Source organism: Salmo salar, chromosome 18 (assembly GCF_965601325.2).
Source record: "Salmo salar chromosome 18, fSalSal1, whole genome shotgun sequence".
In the NCBI taxonomy this organism is placed as follows: domain Eukaryota; kingdom Metazoa; phylum Chordata; class Actinopteri; order Salmoniformes; family Salmonidae; genus Salmo; species Salmo salar.
The window spans coordinates 6960852-6978385 of NC_138308.1; the positions used below are offsets into that span (position 1 = coordinate 6960852).

The window sequence follows — 17534 nt, forward strand, 5'->3', positions numbered from 1 at the left end:
CTTCTATAACATTCCATTGACATAAAAAATAGAGATTTGGTTGTTAAAAAGAAAACTTCTCCTTAACTTATATCCACTGCATAATACCATTGTACAAAGGATCCTCATGTGTCTTCCTCTTCTGGCAACTGGACCTGAGTCGGGGAGATGGGGTGGAGGTTGATGGAGTTGCAGGGCAGAGAGCAAGGGTGCACCTGAACAGTGCATTGGGAGTTGGTGAGAAGGGGCTGGGCGTTGGGGAGAGAGGCTGGGGAAGTGGTGAACAAGTCCAGGGAGATGATGAGCCAAGGGGTGATAAACCACCTTTAGATGGGCCCTCGGGGCTCAGCTCTGTCTCTGGGCTGTCCAAAACAACACTTACAAGCAGATGGCAAATACATTCCAATACATTGCAAGACAATCTGGACCCTCTCTTTCTAAAATTATTAGCCGCCATTGTTGCAACCCCTATTTTCAGTCTGTTCAACCTCTCTTTCATATCGTCCGAGATCCCTAGAGATTGGAAAGCTGCCATGATCATCCCCCTCTTCAAAGGGGTGACACTCTAGACCTAAACTGTTACAGACCTATATCCATCCTGCCCTGCCTTTCTAAAGTCTTCGAAAGCCAAGTTAAAAAAGATCACCAACCATTTAGAATCCCACCGTATCTTCTCCTCTGTGCAATCCGGTTTCCGAGCTGGTCACGGGTGCACCTCAGCCACGCTCAAGGTACTAAACGATATCATAACCGCCATCGATAAAAGACAGTACTGTGCAGCAGTCTTCATCGACCTGGCCAAGGCTTTCGACTCCGTCAATCACCGTATTCTTATCGACAGACTCAACAGCCTTGGTTTCTCAAATGACTGCCTCGCCTGGTTCACCAACTATTTCTCAGATAAAGTTCAGTGTGTCAAATCGGAGGGCCTGTTGTCCGGACCTCTGGCAGTCTCTATGGGGGTACCACAGGGTTCAATTCTCGGGCCGACTCTTTTCTCTGTATATATCAATGATGTCGCTCTGCTGCGGGTGATTCTCTGATCCACCTCTACGCAGATGACACCATTCTGTATACACCTGGCCCTTCTTTGGACACTGTGTTAACCTGTTGGGTCTAGGGGGCAGCATTTGCACGTCTGGATAAAAAAAATGTACCCGATTTAATCTGGTTACTAATCCTACCCAGTAACTACAATATGCATATACTTATTATATATGGATAGAAAACACTCTAAAGTTTCCAAAACTGTTTGAATGGTGTCTGTGAGTATAACAGAACTCATTTGGCAGGCAAAACCCTGAGACATTTTCTGACAGGAAGTGGATACCTGATGTGTTGTATTGACTTTAAACCTATCCCATTGAAAAACACAGGGGTTTAGGAATATTTTGGCACTTCCTATTGCTTCCACTAGATGTCACCAGCCTTTACAAAGTGTTTTGAGTCTTCTGGAGGGAGATCTGACCGAACAAGAGCCATGGAACGGTGATGTCCCATTAGACACCTGGCGCGCTACTTCATGTTGGGTACCCTCGTTCCAATACGTTATAAAAGACTATGCATTCGTCCACCTTGAATATTATTCATGTTCTGGTTAAAAAAGGCCCTAATGATTTATGCTATACAACGTTTGACATGTTTGAACGAACGGAAATATATTTTTTCCCCTCGTTCATGACGAGAAGTCCGGCTGGCTTACATCATGTGCTAACGAGACGGAGATTTTTGGACATAAATGATGAGCTTTTTTGAACAAAACTACATTCGTTATGGACCTGTGATACCTGGAAGTGACATCTGATGAAGAGAATCAAAGGTAATGGATTATTTACATAGTATTTTCGATTTTAGATCTCCCCAACATGACGTCTAGTCTGTATCGCAACGCGTATTTTTCTGGGCACAGTGCTCAGATTATTGCAAAGTGTGATTTCCCAGTAAGGTTATTTTTAAATCTGGCAAGTTGATTGCGTTCAAAAGATGTAAATCTATAATTCTTTAAATGACAATATAATATTTTACCAATGTTTTCTAATTTTAATTATTTAATTTGTGACGCTGACTTGACTGCCGGTTATTGGAGGGAAACGATTTCCTCAACATCAATGCCATAGTAAAACGCTGTTTTTGGATATAAATATCAACTTGATAGAACTAAAAATGCATGCATTGTCTAACATAATGTCCTAGGAGTGTCATCTGATGGAGATTGTAAAAGGTTAGTGTATCATTTTAGCTGGTTTTATGGTTTTGGTGACCCTGTCTTTGACTTGACAAAACATTACACACAACTCTTGTAAATGTACTGTCCTAACATACTCTAAATTTATGCTTTCGCCGTAAAACCTTTTTGAAATCGTAAAACGTGGTTAGATTAAGGAGATGTTTATCTTTCAAATGGTGTAACATAGTTGTATTTTTGAAAAATTTGAATTTTGACATTTATTTGGATTCAAATTTGCAGCTCTTGAAATGCACCTGCTGTTGATGGAGTGCACCACGGGTGGCACGCTAGCGTCCCACCTAGCCCCAAGAGGTTACCAAACCTCCAAACGAGCTTCAATGCCATACAACACTCATTCCGTGGCCTCCAACTGCTCTTAAACAGTAGTAAAACTAAATGCATGCTTTTCAACCGATTGCTGCCCGCACCCGCCCGCCTGACTAACATCACTACTCTGGACGGCTCTGACTTAGAATATGTGGACAACTACAAATACCAAGGTGTCTGGCTAGACTATAAACTCTCCTTCCAGACTCATATTAAACATCTCCAATCCAAAATTAAATCTAGAATCGGCTTCCTATTTCGCAACAAAGCCTCCTTCACTCACGCTGCCAAACATACGCTCGTAAAACTGACTATCCTACCGATCCTCGACTTCGGCGATGTCATCTACAAAATAGCCTCCAACACTCTACTCAGCAAACTGGATGCAGTCTATCACAGTGCCATCCGTTTTGTCACCAAAGCCCCATATACCACCCACCACTGCGACCTGTATGCTCTCGTCGGCTGGCCCTCGCTACATATTCGTCGCCAGACCCACTGGCTCCAGGTCATCTATAAGTCTTCACTAGGTAAAGCTCCGCCTTATCTCAGCTCACTGGTCGCGATAACAACACCCACCCGTAGCACACGCTCCAGCAGGTATATCTCACTGGTCATCCCCAAAGCCAACACTTACTTTGGACGCATTTCCTTCCAGTTCTCTGCTGCCAATGACTGGAACGAATTGCAAATATCACTGAAGTTGGAGACTTATATCTCCCTCACTAACTTTAAACATCAGCTATCTGAGCAGCTAACCGATCGCTGCAGCTGTTCACAGCCCATCTGTAAATAGCCCATCCAATCTACCTACCTCATCCCCATATTGTTTTTATTTACTTTTTTGCTCTTTTGCACACCAGTATTTCTACTTGCACATCATCATCTGCACATCTAGCACTCCAGTGTTAATTTGCTATATTGTAATTACTTTGCTACTATGGCCTATTTATTGCCTTACCTCCTCATGCCATTTGCACACACTGTATATAGACTTTCTTCTATTGTGTTATTGACTGTACATTTGTATATTCCATGTGTAACACTGTGTTGTTGTTTGTGTTGCACTGCTTTGCTTTATCTTAGCCAGGTCGTAGTTGTAAATGAGAACTTGTTCTCAACTGGCCTACCTGGTTAAATAAAGGTAAAAAAAAAATTCTTTAAATAATCTCCATGGGCTCCTTTGAGATACAATACTTACTCAAAATAAATGATTTCATAAACATATCGATTTAATTATCACACATACACCACAGTGTCTGTTTTCAGATGTTTGAACTAGCACTGCTAATCATTATGATAACACAGGCAACAAATATTTCCCACTCACAATGTCTCCCATCCAGAAAAGAGCTGATTTAAACACAAGATCACAAATACACACACTGTACCAAAGGATTTGGCTGCATGACAAGAGTACATACCATATCTGGCATATTGGTGCCTGTCTGAAGATGTTTCACATAAACACGAAGCCAATCCAGTTTTCTGAAAAAAAAGAAGAAGGATTTTATCTAACAAAACGATACTATAGCTGGGACCCTTTGGATGACAAATCAGAGGAAGATTTTCAAAAAGTAAGTGCATTTTTAATCGCTATTTGTGAATTCATGAAACCTGTGCCGGTGGAAAAATATTTTGATGTGGGGCGCCGTCCTCAAACAATCGCATGGCATGATTTCTCTGAAATAGCTACTGTAAATCGGACAGTGCAGTTAGATTAACAAGAATTTAAGCTTCCAACCGATATAAGACCCTTATATGTAACTAAATGTTTAATATCCATCATTTTTATGATTATTTATTGAATTGCGCGCCCTCCAATTTCACTGGAAGCGGGACGCCTAGGCTAGCGGGACGCCTAGGCCTAAAAGGTTTTTAAGAAGGAAAGAAATTCCACAAATTAACTTTTAACAAGGCCCACCTGTTAATTGAAATGCATTCTAGGTGACTACCTCATGAAGCTGGTTGAGAGAATGCCAAGAGTGTGCAAAGCTGTCATCAAGGCAAAGGGTTGCTACTTTGAAGAATCTAAAATCTAAAATATATTTTCATTTAATAACACTTTTTTGGTTACTACATGATTCCATATGTGTTATTTTATAGTTTTGATGTCTTCACTATTATTCTACAATGTAGAAAATAGTAAAAATAAAGAAAAATCCTTGAATGAGTAGGTGTGTCCAAACCTTTGACTGGTACTGTACAAACACTCAAATCTTAAAAACAGAGACAGACCCTCCACACACTCCCCAAGCCAGGGGTGGACAACCCTGCTCCTGGAGTGCTATAGGGTGTGCAAGCTTACATATCAGCATTAACCCACATGATACAGCTTATCAAAGTCTTGATGAGAGGTTGATATGCTGAATCAGGTTTGTTAGTGCTGGGCTGTCCAATGCAATTCACCTCCCATTCAAAGACCAATCCCTCAGTATCAGGAGAATACGTACCAATTCAGACATAAATATAAAACGACATATTATACGCTACACAGTACATATTGTGAATAAATACCAGTGACATCACAGGGTCAGAAGTGATGAACTGGTTTGGAATGCTGCTACAGACTCAACTCCAACCACAATCTCATCTCCTAATGTGAGACAAGGGAATGAGAGAAGGAGGATAAGAAGAGAGGAGGAGTAGACTTTCACCCAGGGGTTGATGTGGCAGAGGGTTGAAGAGGATGTGTACCTGATAGACTGTAGTTTGGTCCAGATGTGTGTGTGTGTGTGTGTCCAACTGACAGACTTTAGTTTGACACATGGGTTGGTCCGGCGTACCTCCATGGGTGGTTTGTTGGCGAAGATGTGGTTACAGAGCTTGTCCAATGGCAGCTCTGGGTCAAACTGGGCCCCATTCTCGTTCACCTTCCTGATCTTTACATCTATTTAAGGACTGAAGGAGGGAATAAAAAATTATATTTGAGCACTTGGACCACCTGTGTGTGTGTGTGTTTGTGTGTGTGTGTGTCTCTGTGTGTGTGTGTGCGTGCGTGTTGGTGAAAGTGTGTTTACCTTGAGCTCCTTCACAGAAGCCATGTTGTTGGACAGCATGCATTCCTTCAGCATAGTGATGGGATCACTCTTACTGCGCACTTCCTGGATCTCCTCACGGGTATGGTTGCTACAGGAAGTTAAATCTCACACAGGCAGAGGGGTTAGACCTGATTAGCAGGGTTCAGCTCCAGCCCTTAGTCGATGAGAGAGAGAGAGAACCCTGGAAAGGAAGCGGTACTAGAGTATTAGGATGCATCCCAAACAAATACCGCACTAAACGGGTGTCTAGACAGGTTCAAATAGGGAGTGAGGGATTTCTAATAGAATAGAATTAGAATAGAATAATATAATTCAAATGAAGAGTTTGACAGGTGTTGGAGAAAATATAAAATATCCAGAAATTAGCAGCCCTGGCAACACAAGAAGGTGGGTCAGGCTAAAACAGAACAGAGTAAGGGTGAGAGAGAGAGTAGAGGAGGAGTGAGGGGGCGGAGAGAGACCCGGGGTCAGATAACAGTCACAGGGTCAGAGGTCAGAGATAAATCTCACCTAACCCCAGGGTCGCTCATGCTGTGTCTATGGTAACAGTAGGTCTCCAGCTCCATGACAATAGGACCCTGCCAGAGAGGTTTCCAAACCAAGATACTCAACAAGGTAGCCAACACCACCATGACACTGCCGATCAGGGATTTCTATTGGAGCAGCAGTTTCTCAGCATCTTCCTATATCTATGCTTTTTGTCCCTGCAGTACACAAGGAGTGTCAGTAGTGGTTAAACGGGGACCAGTTGCAGCTCTGTACTGGAGTCTCTTCCACAGATTGTCTCAGAGTTGGTCACATAGCTTCCCTCTGTCAGGGAGGAGACACTGGTGCGATACTAGAAGCTGATCATCGCTCTGAGATTAGATTGTCTGAGACAAGGTGATTCTTAACACTCTTCAAGCTCTTAAACCACTTATAACATTCTCATCTCTGCACCAATCAGAACTCATCTTCTCAAGCTCTACAAACAATCATACCTCACCTTCCTGGCTCTGCAGTGGTCTGCAGCAAACTTGTTGGCCTCCCCACACACACAGAACGTCCATGCCGTCCACCTATACCCAGAGTTAGGAAGGTCAATATAGCAGTGTGTCCTACCTTGAGACCAAGAATATTGTTTCTTGAAGTACTCAGTGCTAGCAGAGGACCTCTCCACATGCACTCCCATGCCAAACCTGTTTTTCTCACAGATGAAGATACACTGCTTCCACAGAGCCATCATGTTGAAAGACTCAAATATCTGGCCCTGATTGGACAAGAGGAGGAGAGTCGAATATGATGATGAAGAAGACTACTGCAACCGTTAGATAGATAGAACAAGTCTCACCTGGTTGGCTGCTCCGTCTCTGTACAGCATCACACAGACCTGGTTGTTACCCTGGTGCTGACAGGCTAGTGCACACCTGCCCCCAATGGAACCTGTAGACACACACACACACACACACACACACACACACACACACACACACACACACACACACACACACACACACACACACACACACACACACACACACACACACACACACACACACACACACACACACACACACACAGATTGTGAGAACAAGCTTATATTTTGGGTTATGATGCGGTAAGACAATTGATAATCTAATGAAGCATTTAGAAATGACATTCTACATGAATCAATGGCTATATATAAAGTATTTTACAGTCCACAAATTCATAGCACCAATCCCAGATTGTCCCATTAAATGAACACAGTAAAATAGTTTTACACATCATCATCATAATCACCTACACAAATGATGGAAAGTGATCACATACCTCCATGTCTCACCACTGTTTAATTGTGACTCTGGAAATGAGTCACAATAGTTGGATAGTCTGCTTACGACTTCTTTACACAAAAGGGACAGCTGTACAGTCCTGTGTTTCCGCACTGCACAGCTTCAGGAGCTGTGCCCGACTTTAGTACCATAACACGTTGCCGAGTGATGGATGTAAACATTATCACTATACACACGCATATCAAAGCACTGTCAGAAGTATGCATACAACAAATGCCTTGGTATTCCAAGTTTAACTCAAAATACAAAATACAAAAAGCTGAGTGTACAACTTCATCTAGGGAACAGATTGAAATTTACTGGGGTGGGGTGGTCAAAATAGGGGGTGTCAAACTTATTTTGTTTTACTTTGGGGAGGGTTGTGTGGTTTTTTATTAGGTACAGGAGAGGGTAGTGCGTTTTTTTCCATGCTTTACATTCGCTCTTTTGCAGGTTCTACTATATAATTTCTTCCATTCTAGACACATTTTCTAATCTGCTTGCATGCACCCTATATAAAGGTGTTTTGGTACTTCCCTTATACACTACGCTTTTCCATGTGCTAACTTTTACCATACCACAGGTAAGTTTAGTCTACCAGTCTAACTATCTATCCTGTCCTCCATCCACGATTCAGTGACAATAGTGGTAGGTGGATCGTTTGCCCAGATCTGCAATAGGCTAAATAGCAATCTTAACACAAATAAAAGCATTCAAAGCTGCATCAATTTTCAATATGATCCCCCAAGAACAAACAGGAATAGCTGATAGGCAGCGGAGAGGCCAGGTGCATCACTGCACATTAAATAACAGTGAAGACACAGCTCAAAATGCTGTGTTGTCCCTATTGATGTAGGGACAATACAATTATCCTACCTAGACAAGCCTACCATAACAAAATGCAATGAATATTGCATTATTGTTTTCAAGTGAGTACAACATATTACTCTAGGCTGCAGCGAAAATGTAATTTGAATAACGCTGCAAAAGCCTTGTGATTTGAATGCTTCATTCCATTTGGATCAGTTGTGGGTCTATTCTTGACAGTTTATAAGGTCTAGAAAGGCACAGTAGCAGGCCAGTCTAGCTGTATTTTTACTTCTGATATTGAATGTGCTGTCTGTTACAGATCATCATTCTCCTAGTTATTCAGGAAAGCTTAATGCACGCTCTTATATTTTATATATAGCATAAACACAATCAGTTACAATGTTTTAACCTGATTAGGCTACTTCAAAATCTCAGGCATTGTCAGGGCTGTCGTCGGAAGAAGACCAAAATGCAGCGGAGTTAGTGTTCAACATATTTAATTATTGCCGTAACACTATTCAAACAAAACAAGGAACTGACAGCCAACACAGTCCTGTCAGGTGAAACACACTAAACAGAAACAATTACCCACAAAACCCCAACGGAAAAACATGCACTTATGTGTGACTCCCAATCAACAGCAGCGAACTTCAGCTGTGCCTGATTTGGGAGCCACACACGGCCCAAAACAAAGAAATACAAACACATAGACACAGAACATAGAACGCCCACCCAATGTAACACCCTGGCCTAACCAAAATAAAGAACAAAAAAACCCTCTCTATGGCCAGGGTCTTACAGGCATGCGCACGTTCATCCAAAATATAATTCCAGCATCCTCAAAATGGCTTGACATTAACCAGGTTTCCATCCAACCTTTTTATGTGAGTAAAGTAGCCTACATGTCATATAAAAAAGGTCAGGACATCATGGGAAAGCATACAGTTTATTAGGCTACAGACGAAAAAGGTTATGATGAAATTCACAGGATAGTGAAAGTGCCCGTTGATGAGCTTGATGCTCCTTTTAATAAATATCGAGGGTCTAATTCTGGTGACATTATGGCTGCCATTTGACAAATTTGTCCAAGATATTCTCATCATGTAGTAGACTATACCCGGTCTGTATCTGCAAGCTGTTGGGTAGAGCGAACGTGCCAATACCAGAGTGGACACATTCGCTATATCTACAGTGGCTTGCGAAAGTATTCACCCCCTTGGCATTTTTCCTATTTTGTTGCCTTACAACCTGGCATTAAATTCGATTTTTGGGGGGGTTTGTAGCATTATATTTACACAACATGTCTACCACTTTGAAGATGCAAATTATTTTTTATTATGAAACAAACAAGAAATAAGACAAAAAAAACAGAAAACTTGAGCATGCATAACTATTCACCCCCCAAAGTCAATTATTTGTAGAGCCACCTTTTGCTGCAATTACAGCTGCAAGTATCTTGGGGTATGCCTCTATAAGCTTGGCACATCGAGCCACTGGGATTTTTGCCCATTCTTCAAGGCAAAACTGCTCCAGCTCCTTCATGTTGGATGGGTTCCGCTGGTGTACATCAATCTTTAAATCATACCACAGATTCTCAATTGGATTGAGGTCTGGGTTTTGACAAGGCCATTCCAAGACATTTACATGTTTCCCCTTAAACCACTTGAGTGTTGCTTTAGCAGTATGCTTAGGGTCATTGTCCTGCTGGAAGGTGAACCTCTGTCCTAGTCTCAAATCTCCTGAAGACTGAAACAGGTTTCCCTCAAGAATTTCCCTGTATTTAGAGCCATTCATCAATCCTTCTATTCTGACCAGTTTCCCAGTCCCTGCTGATGAAAAACATCCTCACAGCATGATGCTGCCACCACCATGCTTCACTGTGGAGATGGTTTTCTCAGGGTGATGAGAGGTGTTGGGTTTGCGCCAGACATAGCGTTTTCCTTGATGGCCAAAAAGCTCAATTTTAGTCTCATCTGACCAGAATACCTTCTTCCATATGTTTGGGGAGTCTCCCACATGCCTTTTGGCGAAGACCAAATGTGTTTGCTTATTTTTTTCTTTAAGCATGGCATTTTTCTGGCCACTCTTCCATTAAGACCAGCTCTGTTGAGTGTACTGTTTAACGTGGTCCTGTGGACAGATACTCCAACCTCTGCTATGGTGCTTTGCAGCTACTTCAGGGTTATCTTTAGTCTCTTTGTTGCCTCTCCTATTAATGCACTCCTTGCCTGGTCCGGGAGTATTGGTGGGCGGTCCTCTCTTGGCAGGTTTGTTGTGCTGTCATATTCTTGCCATTTTTTAATAATGGATTTAATGGTGCTCCGTGGGATGTTCAAAGTTTCTGATATTTTTATAAATCAACCCTGATCTGTACTCCAAAACTATGTCCCTGACCTGTTTGGAGATCTCATTGGTCTTCATGGTGCCCATTTCTTAGTGGTGTTGCAGACTCTGGGGCCTTTCAGAACAGGTGTATATATACTGAGATCATGTGACACTTAAATAAAGTCCACCTGTGTGCAATCTAACTAATTATGTGACTTCTGAAGGTTGCACCAGATCTTTTTCAGGGGCTTCATAGCAAGGGGGATGAATACATATGCACACACCATTTTTCATTTTTTTTAAACAAGATATTTTTTTCATTTCACTTCACCAATTTGGACTATTTTGTGTATGTCCATTACATGAAATCCAAATAAAAAATCAACTTAAATTACAGGTTGTAATGCAACAAAATAGGAAAAACACCAAGGGGGATGAATACTTTTGCAAGGCACTGTACCTAACATTTTTGTGACAAAACTATCAGTAGGCCTAAAGCTGAAAATGCAATGGAAACCCATTTAACTTGTATTTTTTATTCGATACCTGGAAATTCAATGGCTAAAGTTATTTTTATGTGCACTACATATTTACACACATACTTTTATCCTCAACAAGTCAATTTGATTGAAACACAATTCTGATAGGAAAATGCAGCGGCCATATTGTTTATATGCAGATTTTAGAATATTCACATGAAAATATGTCGCCAATTGGATGGAAACCCTAAAGACTATGCCAAGTGCGCTAGTCCAGTGTCCCTTTGATTATGCCTGCACATCATGGTTCACCAGCAGAACCAAACATCTAAAGAATAAGCTACAGACCAGCCAAACAAGCTGGTAAAAATTCTACTGAAAATCCCCCTTTCATACTCATCAGGAGGTTGAGCAATTTTTCGTTTGTATCTCTGTAATGTGTCTGTATCTACTTAATTGTATATGTGTAACAGTGTAGGTTCCGTCCCTCTCTTCGCCCCAACCTGGGCTCGAACCAGGGACCCTTGCACACATCAACAACTGACACCCCACGAAGCATCGTTACCCATCGCGCCACAAAAGCCACGGCCCTTGCAACGCAAGGGGAAACCCTACTTCAGGTCTCAGGGCGAGTGACGTCACTGATTGAAACGCTATTAGCGCGCACCACCGCTAACTAACTAGCCATTTCACATCGGTTACATATGCACTTATGTAAAAAATACGGACCACAATGGAAATAAGTCCCCAACTTTATTGTGCATTCCCAGTCACTTTTAAAAATCTTTGTACCCACTGGGCACACACTGGTTGAATCAACATTGTTTCCACATCATTTAAATGAAATTACGTTGCATCAATGTGGAATAGACAATGAATTGACGTCTGTGCCCAGTGCGTACTCTGTATATATATATATATTAAAAAATACTGTTTTTGACGAGATTGACATAGTTTATTTATTGTAGTGTTGAAAATGCAAACCATGATATTGAAGTGCCTGAAGTCAGTATGCTTTGTTTGTTAATTAATTAATACTTTTTAAAATCTATTTTTTATTAAACAAAATACAAACAATACGATCATGACAATAACAAGACAAGACAACCATAAGAAGTTAGGACGATGTATATACATGACAATACTCAAACAGACAAACACACGCGATACAACACATTTGGACAAAACAGTTATCAGCAATGCCATGGTGTAGCCTAATACCAAAATAAATAAATAAGGAAAACCATTGTTAGCTTACATTCCATGGCATATGGAGCATTTTGCCTTTCTAGCAACATATATTTACTTTAACTAATATTGTTCAAAAACACTAGTCGACTTTGTCAAAGAAATATGCCTAAAGAGCTTCCCAACACTCCGCCTTGCTTAGCTTCTCCCACCTTCTTTGATGCTGTTGAATTTTATGATTTGTAGTAGCAATTGTACTTTAAAAAAATTAATTGGCGCATAGATAATTGTTCAAAAAGGTTTGGTGTTAGAGATGTCAAATTTTGCATTTTGTATATCAATATTTCACCTAGAAGAAGTACTGCGTTGTTAATTGTAGGACTATGAACATTGAGGTCACCAAAGATGACAAGCTGAGGGTTATCCCTCTAGATTCTAAGCCCTGTCTAAGCCAGGGGAGAGGGGGGGGGGGGGTTCTAAGCTAACATATGGAATTGTTTTAAGATGATCAGCCCATGCAAAAAATAGATATCTCTAGCTTAAACAGACATATTTTCTAATTATGTTAATTAGTCACGGAAATTGTAGGCTAAGGGTTAATATGTAGTTTGATGGAGTGATGGGAAATCCAGCCTTGAACTTGTAGCCAAAATGAGCTTATTGTGGGACATGACCAATTCAGATGGATTATGTCATCCTTGTCACGCCCTGACCATAGTGAGCCCTGGTGTAATAGGTCAGAGCGTGACTAGGGGGGTTTTCTAGTTATTATAGTTCTATGTTGGTGTGTGAGTATGGTTCCCAATTGGAGGCAGCTGAATATCGTTGCCTCTAATTGGGGATCATACTTAGTGTGTCCCTTTTCCCACCTGCGTTGTGGGATATTGTTTTGTGTTCGTGCCCTTGTGCGCTACGGACTTCACATCGTTATTTCTTTGTTGTTTTTTTGGAAGTTTCACGATCAATAAAATGTGGATCTCTACTCACCCTGCGCCTTGGTCCGATTATTTATATAACGATTGTGACAGAATATCCCACCATAACAGGACCAAGCAGCGTGCCCAGGAGGTAAAGGAGAGTTGGACATGGGAGGAAATACTGGGTGGATGCGAGACCCTAGTAATGGAGGACAGTGACGACGCCGGGGTCCGCAGCCACAAAGAGCCCAAAGGCAACCCCAAGATTTTTTTTGTGGGAGGCACAAGGGGCAGTTGGCTGAGCCGAGGAGACAGCCAGAGACTGTCTGGGAGTCGATGGAGATGTTGGAGGAGGGAGATCGGCAACAGATGTTGGTTAGGTGTATTCTGCATCACACTCGCCCTGAAGAGCGTGTCATCAGTCCGGTGCCATCTGTGCCGGCTCCACGCTCCAGGCCTCCAGTGCGCCTCCCCAGCCCGATACGTCCTGTGCCGGTTCCTCGCACTTGCCCTGAAGAGCGTGTCATCAGTCCGGTGAAACCTGTACTGGCAGCACGTACCAGGCCTCCAGTGCGCCTCCCCAGTCCGGTACATTCTGTGCCGGCTCCCCGCACTCGCCCTGAAGAGCGTGTCATCAGTCCGGTGAAACCTGTACCGGCAGCACGTACCAGGCCTCCAGTGCGCCTCCCCAGTCCGGTATGTCCTGTGCCGGCTCCCCGCACTCGCCCTGAAGAGCGTGTCATCAGTCCGGTGAAACCTGTGCCGGCTCCACGTACCAGGCCTCCAGTGTGCCTGCCCAGTCCGGTACGTCCTGTGCCGGCTCCCCGCACTCGCCCTGAAGAGCGTGTCATCAGTCCGGTGAAATCTGTGCTGGCTCCATGCACCAGGCCTCCAGTGCACCTCCCCAGTCCAGTACGTCCTGTGCCGGCTCCCCGCACTCGCCCTGAAGAGTGTCACCAGCCCTGAGTCTCCAGCGATGGTCTATAGCCCGGAACCTCCAGTGACGGTCCATGGCCCGGAGCTTCCAGCGACGGTTCACAGTCCAGAGCCTCCAGTGACGGTCCACGGCCCGGAGCTTCCTGTGCCGGTGCCATGGCTGGAGCCTTCCTCTGCACCGGTGCTCAGTCCAGGCACAGCGTTCAGTCCCGCTTCATGGCCGGAGTCTTCCTCTGCACCGGTGCCCAGTCCAGGCACGGCGTCCAGTCCCGCTCCATGGCCGGAGCCTTCCTCTGCACCGGTGCCCAGTCCAGGCACGGCATCCAGTCCCACTCCATGGCCGGAGCCTTCCTCTGCGCCGGTGCTCAGTCCAGGCACGGCGTCCAGTCCCACTCCATGGCCTGAGCCTTCCACTGCGCCGGTTCCCAGTCCAGGCATGGCGTCCAGTCCTGCTCCATGGCCGGAGCCTTCATCTGCGCCGGTGCCCAGTCCAGGCATGACGTTCAGCCCGGCTTCATGGCCCGGATCTGCGGTCTGAGCGGGTGCTATGTCCCGCACCGGAACCGCCACCGACGCTAGTTGCCCACCCTAACCCTCCCCATCTAGGTTCAGGTTTTGCGGTTGGAGTCCTCACCTTTGGGGGGGGGGGGGGGGTATATCGTTGAATACAGCCGAATATTGTTGCCTCTAATTGGGGCTCATACTAAGTGTGTCCCTTTTCCCACCTGCATTGTGGGATATTGTTTTGTGTTAGTGCCATTGTGCGCTACCAACTTCACATCGTTATTTCTTTGTTGTTTTTTGGAAGTTTCACGATCAATAAAATGTGGAACTCTACTCACGCTGCGCCTTGGTCAGATTATTTATATAACGACCGTGACACCCCTACTCTTCATGACAGAATCTGCATTTAGAGTCTTGCTCAATACCCCAAATGCAAAGCATTATCTTTGTTGACAGAATTTTTAAAAATATCTTTAACTGAAAGGCTCTTGAGTATGTCTCTATTGCAGTTTTTGTATGTGAGTTTGAAGACCTGCTTCCATGAAATTGGGTTGTCAAAGATATCTTCCCAGTATGTTTGAAACTTTTATGGAATTGCAGATAGGTTATGGAAATTCAAAGTAAATGGATATATTTCAGAATATATTTTATGTTTTTGTATCCATACAAAAATATATAGTTCCCCATTCAAATGATTGACATCCGGCACGTAACGGAGTGCTTATTTATGGTTAATGTGAATGAAGCATATCGCAGTTCCACCTCCAACAAAACATCAGCTATACGGATATTGGCTAAAGCGGATCTGTTTGAATCTGGCCCTAAATCTGCTAAGTAGAACAATATCTGGTTAACTATGCTGAACATTGAAGATAAAAATCCTTAATTTAATCAACGACAAAGCGGTCATCTCACCTCTGCTTTTGAAAAAGCTGATGGATGGGCCTGGAGAAATGTAACCACTCTCAAATTCATAGACAGAGCTATGGATCCAAGGACTGACCATCCATGATGTCAAAAGTGTAGTTTTAACCATGTCTTTCGGCTATACAGTTTTTGTTCACATTTGCAGTGTTTACAAACATTGGAATAAAACAAGCCTATATTTTGGGTTCTGATTGGTACGACAGTTGAACTAAGCTCATGAGTTATATTCTTCAAGAATCAATGGGTATATTGTATTAATTAATAAGTCCAAAATTATATGTAGTTACTAAAGATTCTACCTTTAATCACTTTTTATAATGGCTTGTTTACAGTGGCCTATATGGGGCAAAGTCATTGTTAGTCTGTAACCTGAAGACAAAAAGAACCAGTATCAAATGGCACACAAGTTCAACTATTTGGCAATTTCTCACATTGATAAAGCTGGAAAGATTACATTTCTTCTCAGTTTTACTTGTTAAGATTGAACTCACCTCTAGAGTGAGCTCTTTCCACATGATTGACCAGGTCCAATTCCATTTCAGAAGTCAGGTGCTCAGCCCAAGTTCCATTTTAACCTGCCCAAGTCCCTTTCCCCTGCCCTAAGTGTTTTCATAGATCTGAAAGAAGGGTGATGTCTTTAGAGCAGAGCTTCAGCCATATTGCTGACTGTCCTTTCAGATAGTCATAGTGAACTGAACACCATATGGTCAGCATAGAAGTTAGGGGTTGAAATGGAAGCATCTGAATCTATTTACAATATATACTTTGTAGTGATTCATTTTAAGAAAGACAGCCTTTGTTTAACCAAAGTAAACAATATCTTCTTGCAGATACTGTATATAACTTGGTTTGAGTCTTTGTAACAGCTCTAGCCTAAGTCCGTACAGAGTTTTCAGTTTCACCCTTGTATAGAAACCATTTAAAGATAATGACTTTTTTGGTGAAAACACCCTAAACCTAAATTGAGGCCGCAGGGTAAATCTGGCCGACAGACATTACCTCTCTGTTGCAGGTAAATGAGGCGGGAAGTAGGTACCAGGCCCTGAAGGTTCATGGGTAAGTCAGGCCTTGACCTCTCTGAGTTCAATCACAAAGTAACCAAACCCAATAGCATTTACCATGGAAGGCACAGACTCTGACTATGACTATTCAGTTAAACAATCATAGTTCTGTTTAAGACATTATAGAATAAATGTGAATGTGATTATATAAATCCACACAATATTAGTCCTCCTAATTAGCAGAATGACGGTTCGCCTTGGGTTCTATTCACTTGCGGAAAGAGCCGTTTCAGACGAGCACAGAAAATCCTCTGTAGTCTCATAATAGCTGCCTTCATATCCTCCATTAATTGTTCAGTCTCCATTTGGAAACCCAAATATTGCCCTTAGCCCTCCCAGCTAAACTGCACTTTATTTATAAAAATGGAATACTGTGGTTCTTCCCTGAACTGAGGCTTTGAACCACATTTGCATATTAAGCTGACGGCTCGACAGGATTTTCACACATGATGCTGATTGCAGCTGATGTCGGGGTTTAATTTCTGCCCTGTGTTGCTGGTCTGAAGTGAGTCAGACCGCCGGAAACAGAGCACAGCTGCTGGACCGCGAGGCTGTTCAGAGACACAGGACATTTTTATAATGAACTGACCTGAAATCTGTCTTCAACTCAGTAGGCCACAACTCTAATATTTTGCATAATGGTATGCTATTACCATTATTGTATTTGCACAAATGGTCTAGTGTGAAAAGATGATTGCCCAAATAATTCTCATGATTTAAAAGTAGGGTACAGGGTATTTAGAGAACTCCTTCTAGTTGAACGATCTCACTACTACCCTCATTGAACTCATCAGTGTGTCAACATAGGGAATGTCAAGGCTACAGTTTGTAATCTCGAGGTAATGAACCTCTCACACGTTCATATACTGAAGTTGAATACAGAAAAATGTTAAACTCTTATATTAGGCCTACATGACCAGTATTTTGCATGTAGCTAGCTCTGTACCAATTTAACAACGATGACTAGAAAGTACAGTAAGTAGGCTAGCCTATCTTAGGCTAAATAAATCCAAATGGTTC

The 17534-nt window shown here is 42.7% G+C and overlaps 1 pseudogene; it reads right to left on the reverse strand.

Annotated features, from left to right (window-relative positions):
• Window positions 1-104: 104 nt before the first annotated feature.
• LOC106576904 (pyruvate dehydrogenase E1 component subunit alpha, somatic form, mitochondrial-like) lies at window positions 105-15990 on the reverse strand (annotated as a pseudogene).
• Window positions 15991-17534: the final 1544 nt, after the last annotated feature.